We start from the raw sequence: 20,287 nt of genomic DNA, 5'->3' as shown, positions 1-20,287 counted from the left end.
ATTAACTAACATCCGACCCAATGGACTTTCTGGTGGGATATCCTTAGGGATTTTTTTAGCGGGGCCGTCTCCTTGTTTCGAGTTTTTACTTCCCATTGTAATGTACTCAACTTTCACTTATTTCTAAGTAAAGTGTCTAGTTATGACTGGTCCGTCAAAACAATCACAATCCTGAAAGTACTTATATCATCAATCCGCCCATACACTTATACGGATGTCTAGATACAAACTCAAGTCAACAAGGTAATACTTAAAAGTCGTTTTTCTTACCTTGCTCCGTGCACAGAGTTGCCTGACTTTCACTTTCACGGCGTGCCTGCCATTATATTCCGTTATTTGCTTCTTCAAAATGACTACCCTAGGAACGTGTTCAGTTGACCGTGGAGGATTACTCAAGATGAAGTACGAGACCATTTAAATAACGGGACGCGTCTTATCGGTTCCTCTTGAGCCGCCCCCCTTCGATCAATGAAAACTATCCCGGCCACGAGCCCCCAATTGTGAGAAACACCGCTCACTTGATAATAATTTACACTTAGTCAAATTCTGAAGAAGTATTTATTTCAATCGATCTTGCAAGAACGGGTGCCGCCAGTAAACAATAGCAGACACAAAGAATTCACACAGCATCACTTTGTTATATACAATCCGTGAGAAACAATCCGTGAGAAACACATCCCACAAACTGCAGAAAGGGCAGTTTCCTTATCAGTGATCCCTTATTTGGACTTGTTATGTTCATTTTGTCTTCCCCCTTGCATAGTGGTTTCTGTTAGCTCCTGGTATATCCTTGGACCGTCAATTAAAGATAAGAATGAGGCCCCCTGCTTGCACCTGCTATCTTCCCCCTTGCTTAGTGATTTCTGTTATTGTACATCCCGTTCTTCCCCGAAGGTCAGCCCTATACATAGTTACAACAACTCGCTCACTGTAGCTTACACAGAACTTGACATGTTAATTTCCCATCAGGCCTTATTGTTGACATCTTAATTGTGAACCAGAGTTTATACATGTAAAAACAACACAAAATGCTAACTTCTCACATTTTTACCTGGCAGCTTTTACTCTGTATCTAAACCTGTGCTGTACCTGTCCTTGGAGTTTGTTGGGGACAGTGCAGGAGCTTTACTTTAATCCTGGGAGAGTTTGATGGGGACAGTGAAGAGGGAGGTTTACTCTGTATCTAACCCCATGCTGTACCTGTCCTGGGAGTGTTTGATGGGGACAGTGTAGAGGGAGCTTTACTCTGTATCTAACCCCGTGCTGTACCTGTCCTGGGAGAGTTTGATGGGGACAGTGTAGAGGGAGCTTTACTCTGTATCTAACCCCATGCAGTACCTGTCCTGGGAGTGTTTGATGGGGACAGTGTAGAGGGAGCTTTACTCTGTATCTAATCCCGTGCTGTACCTGGCCTGGGAGTGTTTGATGGGCACAGTGTAGAGGGAGCTTTACTCTGTATCTAACCCCGTGCTGTACCTGTCCTGTGAATGTTTGATGGGGACAGTGTAGAGGGAGCTTTACCCTGTATCTAACCCCATGCTGTACCTGTCCTGGGAGTGTTTGATGGGCACAGTGTAGAGGGAGCTTTACTCTGTATCTAACCCCGTGCTGTACCTGTCCTGTGAATGTTTGATGGGGACAGTGTAGAGGGAGCTTTACCCTGTATCTAACCCCATGCTGTACCTGTCCTGGAAGTGTTTGATGGGCACAGTGTAGAGGGAGCTGTACTTTGTATCAAACCCCGTGCTGCACCTGTCCTGGGAGTGTTTGATGGGGACAGTGCAGAGGGAGCTTTACTCTGTATCTAACCCTGTGCTGTACCTGTACTGGGAGTGTTTGATGGGGGCAGTGTAGAAGGAACTTTACTCTGTATCTAACCCCATGCTGTACCTGTCCTGGGAGAGTTTGATGGGCACAGTGTAGAGCGAGCTTTACTCTGCATCTAACCACTTGCTGTACCTGCCCTGAGAGTGTTTGATGAGGACAGTACAGATTTGATTTGATTTATTGTCACATACTGAAGTACGTGAAAAGTATTTTTCTGTTGCCGAGGGAACATACACAGTGCGTACATGAATTAAATGTAGATAAAAAGAATAATCGACACAGTACATTGACAAATGGTACATCGACCAACATTGATTGGTTACAGTGCGGAACAAGGAGTCAAAGCAAATACATGAGCAAGAGCAGCATAGGGCGTTGTGAATAGTGTTCTCACGGCAGTCCGAGGGGGAGTCGTTGAGGAGCCTAGTAACTGGGGAAGAAGCTGTTCCTATGTCTGGATGTGCGGGTCTTCAGACTTCTGTATCTTTTGTCTGATGGAAGGGTCTGGAAGAGGGCAAAGCCTGGGTGGGAGGGGTCTCTGACAATGCTGTCTGCCTTTCTGAGGCAGCGGGAGGTGTACACCGAATCAATGTGAGGGTGGTAAGCTTGTGTGATGCGTTGGGCTGAGTACACTACACTGCAGTTTCTTGCTATCTTGGGCTGAGCAGTTGCCATACCAAGCTGTGATGCAGCCGGATAGGATGCTCTCTATGGCACATCTGTAGAACTTTGTGAGAGTCGATGCAGACATGACGAATTTCTTTAGCTTCCATAGGAAGTAAAGACATTGTTGGGCTTTCTTGACTGTTGCATCAACGTGAGTGGACCAGGACGGACTGTTGGTGATGGTGACCCCCAGGAACCTAAGGCTATCGACCATCTCTTATTCGGAGCCATTGATTCAGACGGGAGTGTGTGTTGTGCTGCGCTTCCTGAAGTCGATGATCAGTTCCTTCTTCTTGACATTTAGAGAGAGGTTATTTTCGGTACACCATGAAACCAAGTGATCTATCTCCCTCTGTAGTCTGATTCGTCGTTGTCTGAGACCACAGCAGCCAAAATCAAAACAAAAGTAAACTCACAGAGTCACAGCCCAGCTCCACCCACACAATGACATTACTGAAGCCATGTGATAAGACAAAAACCTGTCTCAAAGGGAAACTCCCATGACAGTATTTAACCTGATGCTGTCAGTCCTGGGAGTGTTTGATGCGACATTGTAGAGGGAGCCTTACTCTATATATTTTTGAAAGTATTTTTATTCCAAATTTCAGCACGTTTATAATTTACGACAGTAGCAAAATCCACGCAAAACATTTACCCCCTCCACACCCAGGGCTGATTTCTGGAGGCGACCATGGAGTGAGCGGTCGCACATTTGGCAGCTCCCGCTCATGGTGGTCTTTTTGTGGCCTTTACGCCGGATAGTTGCAGGAATTTTTTCGAGGAAAGGTGCAGAAGTAAGAACAGAAGAAAGGGACCCCTGGTTTATTGAGCTGTCGCCCAGATGTAATCGGAAAAGAACAAACCAGGCTGTGGTGGCGAGTGAGTGCGCAGAGATGACGGACAGTGTCAGACTCCGTCAGCTCAGTCGTCGCTGGGCCAGTTGGTGGAGCTTCTTAAATGAGAAGTTCACCCAACAGCAGAAGGAAAGTTTGGAGGACATGGCCCAGGCGGCGGACTTGATCAAGGCGATGGCTGACCGCGTGGAGATGAGACTGGCAGCCCAGGGACAGGCGATCCAGAGGTTGGAGGAGCTGGCGGGGAGCGTGAGGAGCTGGCGGTGGAGCAGGAGGAGCTGGCGGGGAGCAGGAGGAGCTGGCGGGGGAGCAGGAGGAGCAGGCGGTGGAGCAGGAGGAGCAGGCGGTGGAGCAGGAGGAGCTGGCGGGGGAGCAGGAGGAGCTGGCGGGAGAGCAGGAGGAGCTGGCGGGGGAGCAGGAGGAGCTGGCGGGGGAGCAGGAGGAGCTGGCGGGGGTGCAGGAGGAGCTGGCGGGGGAGCAGGAGGAGCTGGCGGGGGAGCAGGAGGAGCTGGCGGGGAGGAGGAGGAGCTGGCGGGGGAGCAGGAGGAGCTGGCGGGGGAGCAGGGGGAGCTGGCGGGGGAGCAGGAGGAGCTGGCGGGGGAGCAGGAGGAGCTGGCGGGGGTGCAGGAGGAGCTGGCGGGGGAGCAGGAGGAGCTGGCGGGGGAGCAGGAGGAGCTGGCGGGGGAGCAGGAGGAGCTGGCGGGGGTGCAGGAGGAGCTGGCGGGGGAGCAGGAGGAGCTGGCGGGGGAGCAGGAGGAGCTGGCGGGGAGGAGGAGGAGCTGGCGGGGGAGCAGGAGGAGCTGGCGGGGGAGCAGGGGGAGCTGGCGGGGGAGTAGGAGGAGCTGGCGGGATGGCAAGAGGAGCTGGCGGGGAGCAGGAGGAGCTGGCGGGGAGCAGAACGAGCTGGCGGAGCAGGTGGAGGAGCTGGCGGGGGAGCAGGAGGAGCTGGCGGGGGAGCAGGAGGAGCTGGCGGGGGAGCAGGAGGAGCTGGCGGGGGAGCAGGAGGAGCTGGCGGGGAGCAGGAGGAGCTGGCGGGAGAGCAGTGGGAGCTGGCGGGGGAGCAGGAGGAGCTGGCGGGGGAGCAGGAGGAGCTGGTGGGGGAGCAGGAGGAGCTGGTGGGGGAGCAGGAGGAACAGGCGGGGGAGCAGGAGAAGCTGGCGGGGGAGCAGGAGGAGCTGGCGGGGAGCAGGAGGAGCTGGTGGGGGAGCAGGAGGAACAGGCGGGGGAGCAGGAGAAGCTGGCGGGGGAGCAGGAGGAGCTGGCGGGGGAGCAGGAGGAGCTGGCGGGGGAGCAGGAGGAGCTGGCGGGGGTGCAGGAGGAGCTGGTGGGGGAGCAGGAGGAGCTGGCGGGGGAGCAGGAGGAGCTGGCGGGGGAGCAGGAGGAGCTGGCGGGGAGCAGGAGGAGCTGGCGGGGGAGCAGGAGGAGCTGGCGGGGGAGCAGGAGGAGCGGGGGAGCAGGAGGAGCTGGCAAGGGGAGCAGGAGGAGCAGGCGGGGAGCAGGAGGAGCTGGCGGGGGAGCAGGAGGGGCTGGCAGGGGAGCAGAAGGGGCTGGCAGGGGAGCAGAAGGAGCTGGCGAGGGAGCAGGAGGAGCTGGCGGGGGAGCAGGAGGAGCTGGCGGGGGAGCAGGAGGAGCTGGCGGGGAGCAGGAGGAGCTGGCGGGGGAGCAGGAGGAGCTGGCGGGGGAGCAGGAGGAGCTGGCTGGGGAGCAGGAGGAGCTGGCGGGCAGCAGGAGGAACTGGCGGGGGAGCAGGAGGAGCTGGCAGGGGAGCAGAAGGAGCTGGCAGGGGAGCAGGAGGAGCAGGCGGGGGAGCAGGAGGAGCAGGCGGGGGAGCAGGAGGAGCAGGCGGGGGAGCAGGAGGAGCTGGCGGGGGAGCAGGAGGAGCAGGCGGGGGAGCAGGAGGAGCAGGCGGGGGAGCAGGAGGAGCAGGCTGGGAGCAGGAGGAGCTGGCGGGGAGCAGGAGGAACTGGCGGGGGAGCAGGAGGAGCTGGCGGGGGAGCAGGAGGAGCTGGCGGGGAGCAGGAGGAGCTGGCGGGGGAGCAGGAGGAGCTGGCGGGGGAGCAGGAGGAGCTGGCGGGGGAGCAGGAGGAGCTGGCGGGGAGCAGGAGGAGCTGGCGGGCAGCAGGAGGAACTGGCGGGGGAGCAGGAGGAGCTGGCGGGGAGCAGAACGAGCTGGCGGAGCAGGTGGAGGAGCTGGCGGGGGAGCAGGAGGAGCTGGCGGGGGAGCAGGAGGAGCTGGCGGGGGAGCAGGAGGAGCTGGCGGGGGAGCAGGAGGAGCTGGCGTGGGAGCAGGAGGAGCTGGCGGGGGAGCAGGAGGAGCTGGCGGGGGAGCAGGAGGAGCTGGCGGGGGAGCAGGAGGAGCTGGCGGGGGAGCAGGAGGAGCTGGCGGGGGAGCAGGAGGAGCTGGCGGGGGAGCAGGAGGAGCTGGCGGGGAGCAGGAGGAGCTGGCGGGGGAGCAGGAGGAGCTGGCGGGGAGCAGGAGGAGCTGGTGGGGGAGCAGGAGGAACAGGCGGGGGAGCAGGAGGAGCTGGCGGGGGAGCAGGAGGAGCTGGCGGGGGAGCAGGAGGAGCTGGCGGGGAGCAGGAGGAGATGGCGGGGGAGCAGGAGGAGCTGGCGGAGGAGCAGGAGGAGCTGGCGGGGGAGCAGGAGGAGATGGCGGGGGAGCAGGAGGAGCTGGCGGGGAAGCAGGAGGAGCTGGCGGGGGAGCAGGAGGAGCAGGCGGGGAGCAGCAGGAGCTGGCGGGGGAGCAGGAGGAGCTGGCGGGGAGCAGGAGAAGCTGGCAGGGGAGCAGGGGGGAGCAGGAGGAGCTGGCGGGGGAGCAGGAGGAGCTGGCGGGGGAGCAGGAGCTGGCGGGGGAGCAGGAGGAGCTGGCGGGGGAGCAGGAGGAGCTGGCGGGGGAGCAGGAGGAGCTGGCGGGGGAGCAGGAGGAGCTGGCGGGGGAGCAGGAGGAGCTGGCGAGGGAGCAGGAGGAGCGGGCGGGGGAGCAGGAGGAGCAGGCGGGGAGCAGGAGGAGCTTGCGGGGAGCAGGACGAGCTGGCGGGGGAGCAGGAGGAGCTGGCGGGGGAGCAGGAGGAGCTGGCGGAGGAGCAGGAGGAGCTGGCGGGGGAGCAGGAGGAGCTGGCGGGGAGCAGGAGGAGCAGGCGGGGGAGCAGGAGGAGCTGGCGGGGGAGCAGGAGGAGCTGGCGGGGGAGCAGGAGGAGCTGGCGGGGGAGCAGGAGGAGCTGGCGGGGAGCAGGAGGAGCTGGCGGGGGAGCAGGAGGAGCTGGCGGGGGAGCAGGAGGAGCTGGCGGGGGAGCAGGAGGAGCTGGCGGGAGAGCAGGAGGGGCAGGTGGGGAAGCAGGAGGAGCTGGCGAGGGAGCAGGAGGAGCTGGCGGGGAGCAGGAGGAGCTGGCGGGGAGCAGGAGGAGCTGGCGGGGGGGCAGGAGGAGCTGGCGGGGAGCAGGAGGAGCTGGCGGGGGAGCAGGAGGAGCTGGCGGGGAGCAGGAGGAGCTGGCGGGGGGGCAGGAGGAGCTGGCGGGGAGCAGGAGGAGCTGGCGGGGGAGCAGGAGGAGCTGGCGGGGAGCAGGAGGAGCTGGCGGGGGAGCAGGAGGAGCTGGCGGGGAGCAGGAGGAGCTGGCGGGGGAGCAGGAGGAGCTGGCTGGGGAGCAGGAGGAGCTGGCGGGCAGCAGGAGGAACTGGCGGGGGAGCAGGAGGAGCAGGCGGGGGAGCAGGAGGAGCAGGCGGGGGAGCAGGAGGAGCAGGCGGGGGAGCAGGAGGAGCAGGCGGGGGAGCAGGCTGGGATCAGGAGGAGCTGGCGGGGGAGCAGGAGGAGCAGGCGGGGGAGCAGGGGGAGCTGGCGGGGGAGCAGGAGGAGCAGGCGGGGGAGTAGGAGGAGCTGGCGGGGGAGCAGGAGGAGCTGGCGGGGGAGCAGGAGGAGCTGGCGGGGGTGCAGGAGGAGCTGGCGGGGGAGCAGGAGGAGCTGGCGGGGGAGCAGGAGGAGCTGGCGGGGAGCAGGAGGAGCTGGCGGGGGAGCAGGAGGAGCTGGCGGGGAGTAGGAGGAGCTGGCGGGGGAGCAGGAGGAGCTGGCGGGGGAGCAGGAGGAGCTGGCGGGGGAGCAGGAGGAGCTGGCGGGGGAGCAGGAGGAGCTGGCAAGGGGAGCAGGAGGAGCTGGCGGGGGAGCAGGAGGAGCTGGCGGGGGAGCAGGAGGAGCTGGCGGGGAGCAGGAGGAGCAGGCGGGGGAGCAGGAGGAGCAGGCGGGGAGCAGGAGGAGCTGGCGGGGGAGCAGGAGGAGCTGGCGGGGAGCAGGAGGAACTGGCGGGGGAGCAGGAGGAGCTGGCGGGGGAGCAGGAGGAACTGGCGGGGGAGCAGGAGGAGCTGGCGGGGGAGCAGGAGGAGCTGGCGGGGAGCAGGAGGAGCTGGCGGGGAGCAGGAGGAGCTGGCGTGGTGAGGTACCCTCAATAATGACGCTTGGAGATTAAACTGTAAAGAAGGATTTATTAGACTAATAACTATGCTACAGCTATGGACGAGAGCTGACTGCTATACAGACCATGAGGCAGGCCTTTATGCATGGCTCCCAGATGGGCAGAGCCAGTGGCGGAGTCCCCAGGGTTCCAAGCCCGGTCTTAAAGGGGACATCACCTTACATGATGATAAGGCAGTAACCGTTCATCACATTCACCCCCTATTTAAAAAAAGAGTCCGGCGGGGGTGAAGTGCCATCATAGGTCCATCCGGTGGCCGGATCGTCCTCCTCGACTTCCTCAATTCGGGCGGTGGTGCGGCGGGCACGGACGTCCCGGTTGAGGGCACATCCGGGAGCACAGCAGTCGGAGCTTCGGTCCGGGTCGGGGCAGGTAAACTAGGCAGGGCCGGGGGTAGCGGTGCCGGCGCCAGCGTGGTGTGTAAAGGGGTGCAAGGGGGGGCTCACCAACGGGTGGTAGGGCCGGAAGGGGGTGTGTTGTAGGGGGCGACGGGTCCTGCAGGGGAGCGGCGCGGGAAGGGGCATCTGAGGTGGAGGATCCAGCGGGTGCCAGATCCCGGAGGGAAACCGGATCTTGCCTGCCGTCGGAGTACTCCACGTAGGCGTAACTGGGGTTGGCGTGGAGCAGTTGGACCTTTTCAACTAGGGGGTCCGTTTTATGGCTCCTCGCATGCCTCCAGAGAAGAACAGGTCCCGGAGCCAAGGTGGAAGCGAGACCCCGGAGGTAGACTTCCTGGGGAAGAGAAACAATTGGTCGTGAGGGGTCTCATTTGTGGCCGTGCAGAGGAGTGAGCTAATGGAGTGTAGGGCATCGGGTAGGACCTCCTGCCAGCGGGTGGTTGGGAGATTTCTCGACCGCAGGGCCAGAAGGACAGCTTTCCACACGGTCGCGTTCTCCCTCTCCACCTGCCCGTTTCTCCGTGGGTTATAACTGGTCGTTCTGTTCGAGGCGATGCCTTTGCTGAGCAGATACTGACGCAGTTCATCGCTCATGAACGATGTACCCCGGTCGCTGTGGATATAAGCAGGGAAACCGAACAGGGTGAAGATGCTGTGCAGTGCCTTAATCACCGTGGCTGAGGGAATGGCGAATGGGAAACGGGAGAACTCATCGATCACGGTGAGGAAATAGGCATAACGGTTGGTGGACGGGAGGGGCCCCTTGAAGTCCACGCTCAGTCGCTCAAAGGGGCCCGAGGCCTTCACAAGCCGAACCTTGTCTGGCCGATAGAAGTGCGGTTTGCACTCCCCACAGACTTGGCAGTATAGGGGCGGTCTTTTGGTCGGATGGGGAGCTGGTGGTAGGCAGATTTGAGGTCGACCATGGAAAAGACTCGGTATTGGGCGATCCGATTTACCGTTTCCGCGATGCGAGGAAGGGGGTACGCATCAAGCTGCGTGAATCGGTTTATGGTATGGCTATAATCCACGACCATCCGTTTCTTCTCCCCGGACCGGACTACCACCACTTGCGCTCTCCAAGGGCTGTTGCTAGCCTCGATGACCCCCTCTCCCAGTAAACACTGGACCACTGACTTGATAAAAGCCAAACCTTGGGCACTGTAGCGCCGGCTCCTGGTGGCGACGGGCTTACAGTCAGGAGTGAGGTTCGCGAATAGCGAGGGGGGTGCGACTTTCAGTGTCGCAAGGCAGCACACCGTGAGGGGGGCAAGGGTCCGCCGAACTTCAGTGTCAGGCTTCGGTGGCTGCACTGGAAATCCAGTCCGAGCAGCAGGGGGGCACAGAGGTGAGGGAGGATATAAAATTTGAAACAGGTGTATTTGGCACCCTGGATCGACAGATCCACAATACAGTACCCCGTGATTTGTACCGAGTGGGACCCAGATGCGAGGGCTATGGTTTGGGATGCGGGATGGGTGCGTAGGGAGCAGCGCCTTACCGTTTCAGGGTGGATAAAGCTCTCCGTGCTCCCGGAGTCGAAGAGGCATGCAGTGTCGTGCCCGTTGACCTGGACCTGCATCATGGAGTTCTGCAGGTGTTTTGGCCAAGTTGATCGAGGGTGATCACACCCAGTCGCGGGTAGTCGGAGACCTCAGCTGAGTCGGACTCGTAAAATGGCCGCCGCCGCCGGCTGCGCGTGTCGGATCGAGAAGATGGCCACCGACAAGATGGCTGCTCCCATGATTCGCACGAGGCTGATGACGCGTCAGAAGAGGTCGGGTCGGTGCGCAGCCGCATTGCGAGTCCTGCGGGCCCAAGAGCCTGATTTTCGGGCCGGCTGTTCTTTGTTTTTCTGGTCCCTGGGTCTGGCCAGGCAGACCCTCGCAAAGTGCCCTTTCTTCCCGCAGTCGCTGCAGATCGCGGAGCGGGCTGGGCAGCGTGGGCGTGGGTGCTGGCCCTGTCCGCAGAAGTAGCACGGTGTGCCCCCCATGGTGAGCGGGTCGCCCCATGGTGAGGCTGAGGAAGTCCGGGGGGGGCAGCAGAGTCCGCGGAGAGCAGATGCCGGGCATGCACCTCATTGACGGGTTTGACAAACCGCTTGCGGAGCAACTCAATCGCCGCATCATAAGTCTTCGCCTTTTCGAGCGTGGCGGAGATTCTGTGACTCACCCGGGCGTGGAGTAGACGCAGCTTGCGTGGCCCCAGGATGGGAGTCTCTGCGGAGTCCAGGTAGGCCTCGAAGCACCGCAGCCAGTATTTAAAAATTTCCTTTGCCTCCGGCGTTCGTGCTTCCAGATTGAGCTTCTCTGGTTTTAGGCCTGCGTCCATCCTGAATCTAGTTTAGTCGAATAAATTGAGGTACCCTCAATAATGACGCTTAGAGATTAAACTGTAAAGAAGGCTTTATTAGACTAATAACTATGCTAGAGCTAGAGACGAGAGCTGACTGCTGCACAGCCCATGAGGCAGCCCTTATGTATGGCTCCCAGATGGATGGGGAGCAGGGGGAGCAGGCGGGGGAGCTGGAGGAGCTGGCGGGGGAGCAGGAGGAGCCGGCGGGGGAGCAGGAGGAGCTGGCGGGGGAGCAGGAGGAGCTGGCGGGGGAGCAGGAGGAGCTGGCGGGAGAGCAGGAGGAGCTGGCGGGGGAGCAGGAGGAGCCGGCGGGGAGCAGGAGGAGCAGGCGGGGGGGCAGGAGGAGCTGGGGGGAGGGCAGGCGGTGGAGCAGGAGGAGCTGACGGGGGAGCAGGAGGAGCTGGCGGGGGAGCAGGAGGAGCTGGCGGGGGAGCAGGAGGAGCTGGCGGGGAGCAGGAGGAGCTGGCGGGGGAGCAGGAGGAGAAGGGGAGCAGGAGGAGCTGGCGGGGTAGGAGGAGGAGCAGGCGGGGGAGCAGGAGGAGCAGGCATAGGAGCAGGAGGAGCTGGCGGGGGAGCAGGAGGAGCTGGCGGGGGAGCAGGAGGAGCTGGCGGGGGAGCAGGAGGAGCTGGCGGGGAGCAGGAGGAGCTGGCGGGGAGCAGGAGGAGCTGGCAGGGGAGCAGGAGGAGCTGGCGGGGGAGCAGGAGGAGCTGGCGGGGGAGCAGGAGGAGCTGGCGGGGGAGCAGGAGGAGCAGGCGGGGGAGCAGGAGGAGCTGGCGGGGGAGCAGGAGGAGCAGGCGGGGAGCAGGAGGAGCTGACGGGGAGCAGGAGGAGCTGGCGGGGGAGTAGGAGGAGCTGGCGGGGGAGCAGGAGGAGCTGGCTGGGGAGCAGGAGGAGCTGGCGGGGGAGCAGGAGGAGCTGGCGGGGAGCAGGAGGAGCTGGCGGGGGAGCAGGAGGAGCTGGCTGGGGAGCAGGAGGAGCTGGCGGGGGAGCAGGAGGAGCTGGCGGGGAGCAGGAGGAGCTGGCGGGGAGCAGGAGGAGCTGGCGGGGGAGCAGGAGGAGAAGGGGGAGCAGGAGGAGCTGGCGGGGAGCAGGAGGAGCTGGCGGGGGAGCAGGAGGAGCTGGCGGGGGTGCAGGAGGAGCTGGCGGGGGAGCAGGAGGAGCTGGCGGGGGAGCAGGAGGAGCTGGCGGGGGAGCAGGAGGAGCTGGCGGGGAGCAGGAGGAGTAGGAGGAGCTGGCGGGGAGCAGGAGGAGCTGGCGGGGGAGCAGGAGGAGCTGGCGGGGGAGCAGGAGGAGCAGGCGGGGAGCAGGAGGAGCTGGCAGGGGAGCAGGAGGAGAAGGGGGGAGCAGGAGGAGCTGGCGGGGAGCAGGAGGAGCTGGCGGGGGAGCAGGAGGAGCAGGCGGGGAGCAGGAGGAGCTGGCGGGGAGCAGGAGGAGCTGGCGGGGAGCAGGAGGAGCTGGCAGTGGAGCAGGAGGAGCTGGCAGGGGAGCAGGAGGAGCAGGCGGGGGAGCAGGAGGAGCTGGCGGGGGAGCAGGAGGAGCAGGCGGGGGAGCAGGAGGAGCAGGCGGGGGAGCAGGAGGAGCTGGCGGGGGAGCAGGAGGAGCTGGCGGGGAGCAGGAGGAGCTGGCGGGGGAGCAGAAGGAGCTGGCGAGGGAGCAGGAGGAGCTGGCGGAGGAGCAGGAGGAGCTGGCGGGGGAGCAGGAGGAGCTGGCGGAGGAGCAGAAGGAGCTGGCGGGGGAGCAGGAGGAGCTGGCGGAGGAGCAGGAGGAGCTGGCGGAGGAGCAGGAGGAGCTGGCGGGGAGCAGGAGGAGCTGGCGGGGGAGCAGGAGGAGCTGGCGGGGGAGCAGGAGGAGCTGGCGGGGGAGCAGGAGGAGCTGGCGGGGGAGCAGGAGGAGCTGGCGGGGGAGCAGGAGGAGCTGGCGGGGGAGCAGGAGGAGCTGGCGGAGGAGCTGGCGGAGGAGCTGGCGGGGAGCAGGAGGAGCTGGCGGAGGAGCAGGAGGAGCTGGCGGGGGAGCAGGAGGAGCTGGCGGGGGAGCAGGAGGAGCTGGCGGGGGAGCAGGAGGAGCTGGCGGGGGAGCAGGAGGAGCTGGCGGGGAGCAGGAGGAGCTGGCGGGGAGCAGGAGGAGCTGGCGGGGGAGCAGGAGGAGCAGGCGAGGGAGCAGGAGGAGCTGGCGGAGGAGCAGGAGGAGCTGGCGGGGGAGCAGGAGGAGCAGGCGGAGGAGCAGGAGGAGCTGGCGGGGGAGCAGGAGGAGCTGGCGGAGGAGCAGGAGGAGCTGGCGGGGGAGCAGGAGGAGCTGGCGGGGGAGCAGGAGGAGCTGGCGGAGGAGCAGGAGGAGCTGGCGGGGGAGCAGGAGGAGCTGGCGGAGGAGCAGGAGGAGCTGGCGGGGGAGCAGGGGGAGCAGGAGGAGCTGGCGGGGGAGCAAGAGGAGCTGGCGGGGGAGCAGGAGGAGCTGGCGGAGGAGCAGGAGGAGCTGGCGGGGGAGCAGGAGGAGCTGGCGGGGGAGCAGGAGGAGCTGGCGGAGGAGCAGGAGGAGCTGGCGGGGGAGCAGGAGGAGCTGGCGGAGGAGCAGGAGGAGCTGGCGGGGGAGCAGGAGGAGCTGGCGGGGGAGCAGGAGGAGCTGGCGGAGGAGCAGGAGGAGCTGGCGGAGGAGCAGGAGGAACTGGCGGGGGAGCAGGAGGAGCTGGCGGGGGAGCAGGAGGAGCTGGCGGAGGAGCAGGAGGAGCTGGCGGGGGAGCAGGAGGAGATGGCGGGGGAGCAGGAGGAGGTGGCGGGGGAGCAGGAGGAGCTGGCAGGGGAGCAGGGGGGAGCAGGAGGAGCTGGCGGGGGAGCAGGAGGAGCTGGCGGGGAGCAGGAGGAGCTGGCGGAGGAGCAGGAGGAGCTGGCGGAGGAGCAGGAGGAGCTGGCGGGGGAGCAGGAGGAGATGGCGGGGGAGCAGGAGGAGGTGGCGGGGGAGCAGGAGAAGCTGGCAGGGGAGCAGGGGGGAGCAGGAGGAGCTGGCGGGGGAGCAGGAGGAGCTGGCGGGGGAGCAGGAGGAGCTGGCGGAGGAGCAGGAGGAGCTGGCGGAGGAGCAGGAGGAGCTGGCGGGGGAGCAGGAGGAGATGGCGGGGGAGCAGGAGGAGGTGGCGGGGGAGCAGGAGAAGCTGGCAGGGGAGCAGGGGGGAGCAGGAGGAGCTGGCGGGGGAGCAGGAGGAGCTGGCGGGGGAGCAGGAGCTGGCGGGGGAGCAGGAGGAGCTGGCGAGGGAGCAGGAGGAGCTGGCGCGAGAGCAGGAGGAGCTTGCGGGGAGCAGGACGAGCTGGCGGGGGAGCAGGAGGAGCTGGCGGGGGAGCAGGAGGAGCTGGCGGGGAGCAGGAGGAGCAGGCGGGGGAGCAGGAGGAGCTGGCGGGGAGCAGGAGGAGCTGGCGGGGGAACAGGAGGAGCTGGCGGGGGAACAGGAGGAGCTGGCGGGGGAGCAGGAGGAGCTGGCAGGGGAGCAGGAGGAGCTGGTGGGGAGCAGGAGGAGCTGGCGGGGGAGCAGGAGGAGCTGGTGGGGGAGCAGGAGGAACAGGCGGGGGAGCAGGAGGAGCTGGCGGGGGAGCAGGAGGAGCTGGCGGGGGAGCAGGAGGAGCTGGCGGAGGAGCAGGAGGAGCTGGCGAGGGAGCAGGAGGAGCTGGCGGGTCCACTCCTGGTACCATGTGGTGTTGGGTGTTCTAACACACAGAAGAGCCAACACAGTTGCATATGGTACAACACTTGTTTATTTAAACTCACTATTTACAACTTGGTCTTTGCACTCTGCACGTGGGGGGCTCCCTGCTTGTGGTGTTTCAACAGCTCTTTCATGCTTCCTTCTCCCCAGACCTACTGACCTCCAGGTGTCGTGCTCGTGCTTTTTATGTGGTTGGTGTTCTTGTCTGTGATTGGTTGTGGTGTTGTGTACTCTGATTTGCCTGTTAGTGTGTCCATCATGATGTGTGTGTTTGAATATCATGACAGCGGGGGAGCAGGAGGAGCTGGTGGGGGAGCAGGCGGGGAGCTGGAGGAACAGGCGGGGGAGCAGGAGGAGCTGGCGGGGGAGCAGGAGGAGCTGGTGGGGAGCAGGAGGTGCTGGCGGGGGGCAGGAGGAGCTGGCGGGGGAGCAGGAGGAGTTGGCGGGGGAGCAGGAGGAGCTGGCGGGGAGCAGGAGGAGCAGGCGGGGAGCAGGAGGAGCTGGCAGGGGAGCAGGAGGTGAAGGGGCAGCAGGAGGAGCTGGCGGGGGAGCAGGAGGAGCTGGCAGGGGAGCAGGAGGTGAAGGGGGGAGCAGGAGGAGCTGGCGGGGGAGCAGGAGGAGCTGGCGGGGGAGCAGGAGGATTTGGCGGGGAGCAGGAGGAGCTGGCGGGGGAGCAGGAGGAGCTGGCGGGGGAGCAGGAGGAGCTGGCGGGGGAGCAGGAGGAGCTGGCGGGGGAGCAGGAGGAGCTGCCGGGGAGCAGGAGGAGCTGGCAGGGGAGCAGGAGGAGCTGGCAGGGGAGCAGGAGGAGCTGGCGGGGGAGCAGGAGGAGCTGGCGGGGAGCAGGAGGAGCTGGCGGGGGAGCAGGAGGAGCTGGCGGAGGAGCAGGAGGAGATGGCGGGGGAGCAGGAGGAGCTGGCGGGGGAGCAGGAGGAGATGGCGGGGGAGCAGGAGGAGCTGGCGGGGAGCAGGAGAAGCTGGCAGGGGAGCAGGGGGGAGCAGGAGGAGCTGGCGGGGGAGCAGGAGGAGCTGGCGGGGGAGCAGGAGCTGGCGGGGGAGCAGGAGGAGCTGGCGAGGGAGCAGGAGGAGCTGGCGCGAGAGCAGGAGGAGCTTGCGGGGAGCAGGACGAGCTGGCGGGGGAGCAGGAGGAGCTGGCGGGGGAGCAGGAGGAGCTGGCGGGGAGCAGGAGGAGCAGGCGGGGGAGCAGGAGGAGCTGGCGGGGGAGCAGGAGGAGCTGGCGGGGGAGCAGGAGGAGCTGGCGGGAGAGCAGGAGGAGCTGGCGGGGGAGCAGGAGGAGCTGGCGGGGAGCAGGAGGAGCTGGCGGGGGGGCAGGAGGAGCTGGCGGGGAGCAGGAGGAGCAGGCGGGGAGCAGGGGGAGCTGGCGGGGGAGCAGGAGGAGCTGGCAGGGGAGCAGGAGGAGCTGGCGGGGAGCAGGAGGAGCTGGCGGGGGAACAGGAGGAGCTGGCGGGGGAACAGGAGGAGCTGGCGGGGGAGCAGGAGGAGCTGGCGGGGGAGCAGGAGGAGCTGGCGGGGGAGCAGGAGGAGCTGGCGAGGGAGCAGGAGGAGCTGGCGGGGAGCAGGAGGAGCTGGCGGGGGAGCAGGAGGAGCTGGCGGGGGAACAGGAGGAGCTGGCGAGGGAGCAGGAGGAGCTGGCGGGGGAGCAGGAGGAGCTGGCGGGGGAGCAGGAGGAGCTGGCGGGGGAGCAGGAGGAGCTGGTGGGGGAGCAGGAGGAACAGGCGGGGGAGCAGGAGGAGCTGGCGGGGGAACAGGAGGAGCTGGCGAGGGAGTAGGAGGAGCTGGCGGGGGAGCAGGAGGAGCTGGCGGGGGAACAGGAGGAGCTGGCGGGGGAGCAGGCGGGGGAGCAGGAGGAGCTGGCGAGGGAGTAGGAGGAGCTGGCGGGGGAGCAGGAGGAGCTGGCGGGGGAACAGGAGGAGCTGGCGGGGGAGCAGGAGGAGCTGGCGGGGGAGCAGGAGGAGCTGGCGGGGGAGCAGGAGGAGCTGGCGAGGGAGCAGGAGGAGCTGGCGGGGAGCAGGAGGAGCTGGCGGGGGAGCAGGAGGAGCTGGCGGGGGAACAGGAGGAGCTGGCGAGGGAGCAGGAGGAGCTGGCGGGGGAGCAGGAGGAGCTGGCGGGGGAGCAGGAGGAGCTGGCGGGGGAGCAGGAGGAGCTGGTGGGGGAGCAGGAGGAGCTGGCGGGGGAGCAGGAGGAGCTGGTGGGGGAGCAGGAGGAACAGGCGGGGGAGCAGGAGGAGCTGGCGGGGGAGCAGGAGGAGCTGGTGGGGAGCAGGAGGTGCTGGCGGGGGGCAGGAGGAGCTGGCGGGGGAGCAGGAGGAGTTGGCGGGGGAGCAGGAGGAGCTGGCGGGGGAGCAGGAGGAGCTGGCGGGGAGCAGGAGGAGCAGGCGGGGAGCAGGAGGAGCTGGCAGGGGTGCAGGAGAAGAAGGGGGGAGCAGGAGGAGCTGGCAGGGGAGCAGGAGGTGAAGGGGCAGCAGGAGGAGCTGGCGGGGGAGCAGGAGGAGCTGGGGGGGAGCAGGAGGAGCTGGCGGGGAGCAGGAGGAGCTGGCAGGGGAGCAGGAGGTGAAGGGGGGAGCAGGAGGAGCAGGCGGGGGAGCAGGAGGAGCTGGCGGGGGAGCAGGAGGAGCTGGCGGGGGAGCAGGAGGAGCAGGCGGGGAGCAGGAGGAGCTGGCAGGGGTGCAGGAGAAGAAGGGGGGAGCAGGAGGAGCTGGCGGGGGAGCAGGAGGAGCTGGCGGGGGAGCAGGAGGAGCAGGCGGGGGAGCAGGAGGATTTGGCGGGGAGCAGGAGGAGCTGGTGGGGGAGCAGGAGGAGCTGGCGGGGAGCAGGTGGAGCTGGCGGGGGAGCAGGAGGAGCTGGCGGGGGAGCAGGAGGAGCTGGCGGGGAGCAGGTGGAGCTGGTGGGGGAGCAGGAGGAGCTGGCGGGGGAGCAGGAGGAGCTGGCGGGGGAGCAGGAGGAGCTGGCGGAGGAGCAGGAGGAGCAGGCGGGGAGCAGGAGGAGCAGGCGGGGGAGCAGGAGGAGCATGCGGGGAGCAGGAGGAGCTGGCGGGGGAGCAGGAGGAGCTGGCGGGCAGCAGGAGGAACTGGCGGGGGAGCAGGAGGAGCTGGCGGGGAGCAGAAGGAGCTGGCGGAGCAGGTGGAGGAGCTGGCGGGGGAGCAGGAGGAGCTGGCGGGGGAGCAGGAGGAGCTGGCGGGGGAGCAGGAGGAGCTGGCGGGGGAGCAGGAGGAGCTGGCGGGGGATCAGGAGGAGCAGGCGGGGAGCAGGAGGAGCTGGCGGGGGATCAGGAGGAGCAGGCGGGGAGCAGGAGGAGCTGACGGGGAGCAGGAGGAGCTGGTGGGGAGCAGGAGGAGCTGGCGGGGGAGCAGGAGGAGCAGGCGGGGAGTAGGAGGAGCTGGCGGGGGATCAGGAGGAGCAGGCGGGCAGCAGGAGGAGCTGGTGGGGAGCAGGAGGAGCTGGCGGGGGAGCAGGAGGAGCAGGCGGGGAGTAGGAGGAGCTGGCGGGGGAGCAGGAGGAGCTGGCGGGGGAGCAGGAGGAGCTGGCGGGGGAGCAGGAGGAGCTGGCGGGGGATCAGGAGGAGCAGGCGGGGAGCAGGAGGAGCTGGTGGGGAGCAGGAGGAGCTGGCGGGGGAGCAGGAGGAGCAGGCGGGGAGTAGGAGGAGCTGGTGGGGAGCAGGAGGAGCTGGCGGGGGAGCAGGAGGAGCAGGCGGGGGAGCAGGAGGAGCAGGCGGGGGAGCAGGAGGAGCATGCGGGGAGCAGGAGGAGCTGGCGGGGGAGCAGGAGGAGCTGGCAGGGGAGCAGGAGGAGCTGGTGGGGGAGCAGGAGGAGCTGGCGGGGAGCAGGAGGAGCTGGCGGGGGTGCAGGAGGAACTGGCGGGCGAGCAGGAGGAGCTGGCGGGGAGCAGGAGGAGCTGGCGGGGGAGCAGGAGGAGCATGCGGGGAGCAGGAGGAGCGGGCGGGGGAGCAGGAGGAGCTGGCGGGGGTGCAGGAGGAACTGGCGGGCGAGCAGGAGGAGCTGGCGGGGAGCAGGAGGAGCTGGCGGGGGAGCAGGAGGAGCTGGCGGGGGAGCAGGAGGAGCTGGCGGGGGAGCAGGAGGAGCTGGCGGGGAGCAGGAGGAGCTGGCGGGGGAGCAGGAGGAGCTGGCGGAGGAGCAGGAGGAGCTGTCGGGGGAGCAGGAGGAGCTGGCGGGGGAGCAGGAGGAGCTGGCAGGGGAGCAGGCGGGAGCAGGAGGAGCTGGGGGGAGCAGGAGGAGCTGGCGGGGGAGCAGGAGGAGCTGGCAGGGGAGCAGGAGGAGCTGGCAGGGGAGCAGGGGGGAGCAGGAGGAGCTGGGGGGAGCAGGAGGAGCTGGCGGGGGAGCAGGAGGAGCTGGCAGGGGAGCAGGAGGAGCTGGCGGGGGAGCAGGAGGAGCGGGCGGGGGAGCAGGAGGAGCAGGCGGGGAGCAGGAGGAGCTGGCGGGGAGCAGGAGGAGCTGGCGGGGAGCAGGAGGAGCAGGCGGGGAGCAGGAGGAGCTGGCGGGGAGCAGGAGGAGCTGGCGGGGGAGCAGGGGGAGCAGGAGGAGCAGGCGGGGAGCAGGAGGAGCTGGCGGGGGAGAGGAGGAGCTGGCGGGGAGCAGGAGGAGCTGGCGGGGAGCAGGAGGAGCAGGCGGGGAGCAGGAGGAGCTGGGGGGAGCAGGAGGAGCTGTCGGGTGAGCAGGAGGAGCTGGCGGGGGAGCAGGAGGAGCTGGCAGGGGAGCAGGAGGAGCTGGCAGGGGAGCAGGGGGGAGCAGGAGGAGCTGGGGGGAGCAGGAGGAGCTGGCGGGGGAGCAGGAGGAGCTGGCAGGGGAGCAGGAGGAGCTGGCGGGGGAGCAGGAGGAGCGGGCGGGGGAGCAGGAGGAGCAGGCGGGGAGCAGGAGGAGCTGGCGGGGGAGCAGGAGGAGCTGGCGGGGGAGCAGGAGGAGCGGGCGGGGGAGCAGGCGGGGAGCAGGAGGAGCTGGCGGGGAGCAGGAGGAGCTGGCGGGGGAGCAGGAGGAGCTGGCGGGGAGCAGGAGGAGCAGGCGGGGGAGCAGGAGGAGCAGGGGGAGCAGGAGGAGCTGGCGGGGGAGCAGGAGGAGCTGGCGGGGGAGCAGGAGGAGCTGGCGGGGGAGCAGGAGTAGCTGGCAGGGGAGCAGGAGGAGCTGGCGGGGAGCAGGAGTAGCTGGCAGGGGAGCAGGAGGAGCTGGCAGGGGAGCAGGAGGAGCTGGCGGGGAGCAGGAGTAGCTGGCAGGGGAGCAGGAGGAGCTGGTGGGGAGCAGGAGGAGCAGGCGGGGGAGCAGGAGGAGCTGGCGAGGGAGCAGGAGGAGCTGGCGGGGGAGCAGGAGGAGCTGGCGGGGGAGCAGGAGTAGCTGGCAGGGGAGCAGGAGGAGCTGGCGGGGAGCAGGAGTAGCTGGCAGGGGAGCAGGAGGAGCTGGTGGGGAGCAGGAGGAGCAGGAGGAGCTGGCGAGGGAGCAGGAGGAGCTGGCGAGGGAGCAGGAGAAGCTGGCGGGGGAGCAGGAGGAGCTGGCGGGGGAGCAGGAGGAGCTGGCGGGGGAGCAGGAGGAGCTGGCGGGGGAGCAGGAGGAGCTGGCGGTGGAGCAGGAGGAGCAGGCGGGGGAGCAGGAGGAGCTGGTGGGGAGCAGGAGGAGCTGGCGGGGGAGCAGGAGGAGCTGGCGGGGGAGGAGGGGGAGCAGGAGGAGCAGGCGCGGAGCAGGAGGAGCTGGCGGGGAGCAGGAGGAGCTGGTGGGGGAGCAGGAGGAGCTGGTGGGGAGCAGGAGGAGCTGGTGGGGGGCAGGACAATTTGTCGAGGGAGCAGGAGGAGCTGGCGGGGGGCAGGAGGAGCAGGCGGGGGAGCAGGAGGAGCTGGCGGGGGAGCAGGAGGAGCTGGCGGGGGGCGGGAGGAGCTGGCGGGGGAGCTGGAGGAGGAGCAGGAAAGCTGGCGGGGGGGGTGTTAATACCAGGTATTGCGGTACCTGAGAGTTGGATGACCATTGGTTAGACCCGGGAGTCTACCATTGGCTGATGTACATAGCTCCGCCCTGAGAGGCGGGGTAT

Source organism: Scyliorhinus torazame, chromosome 16, assembly GCF_047496885.1.
Source record: "Scyliorhinus torazame isolate Kashiwa2021f chromosome 16, sScyTor2.1, whole genome shotgun sequence".
NCBI lineage: Eukaryota > Metazoa > Chordata > Chondrichthyes > Carcharhiniformes > Scyliorhinidae > Scyliorhinus > Scyliorhinus torazame.
Note: the sequence above shows the minus strand (reverse complement) of the source record.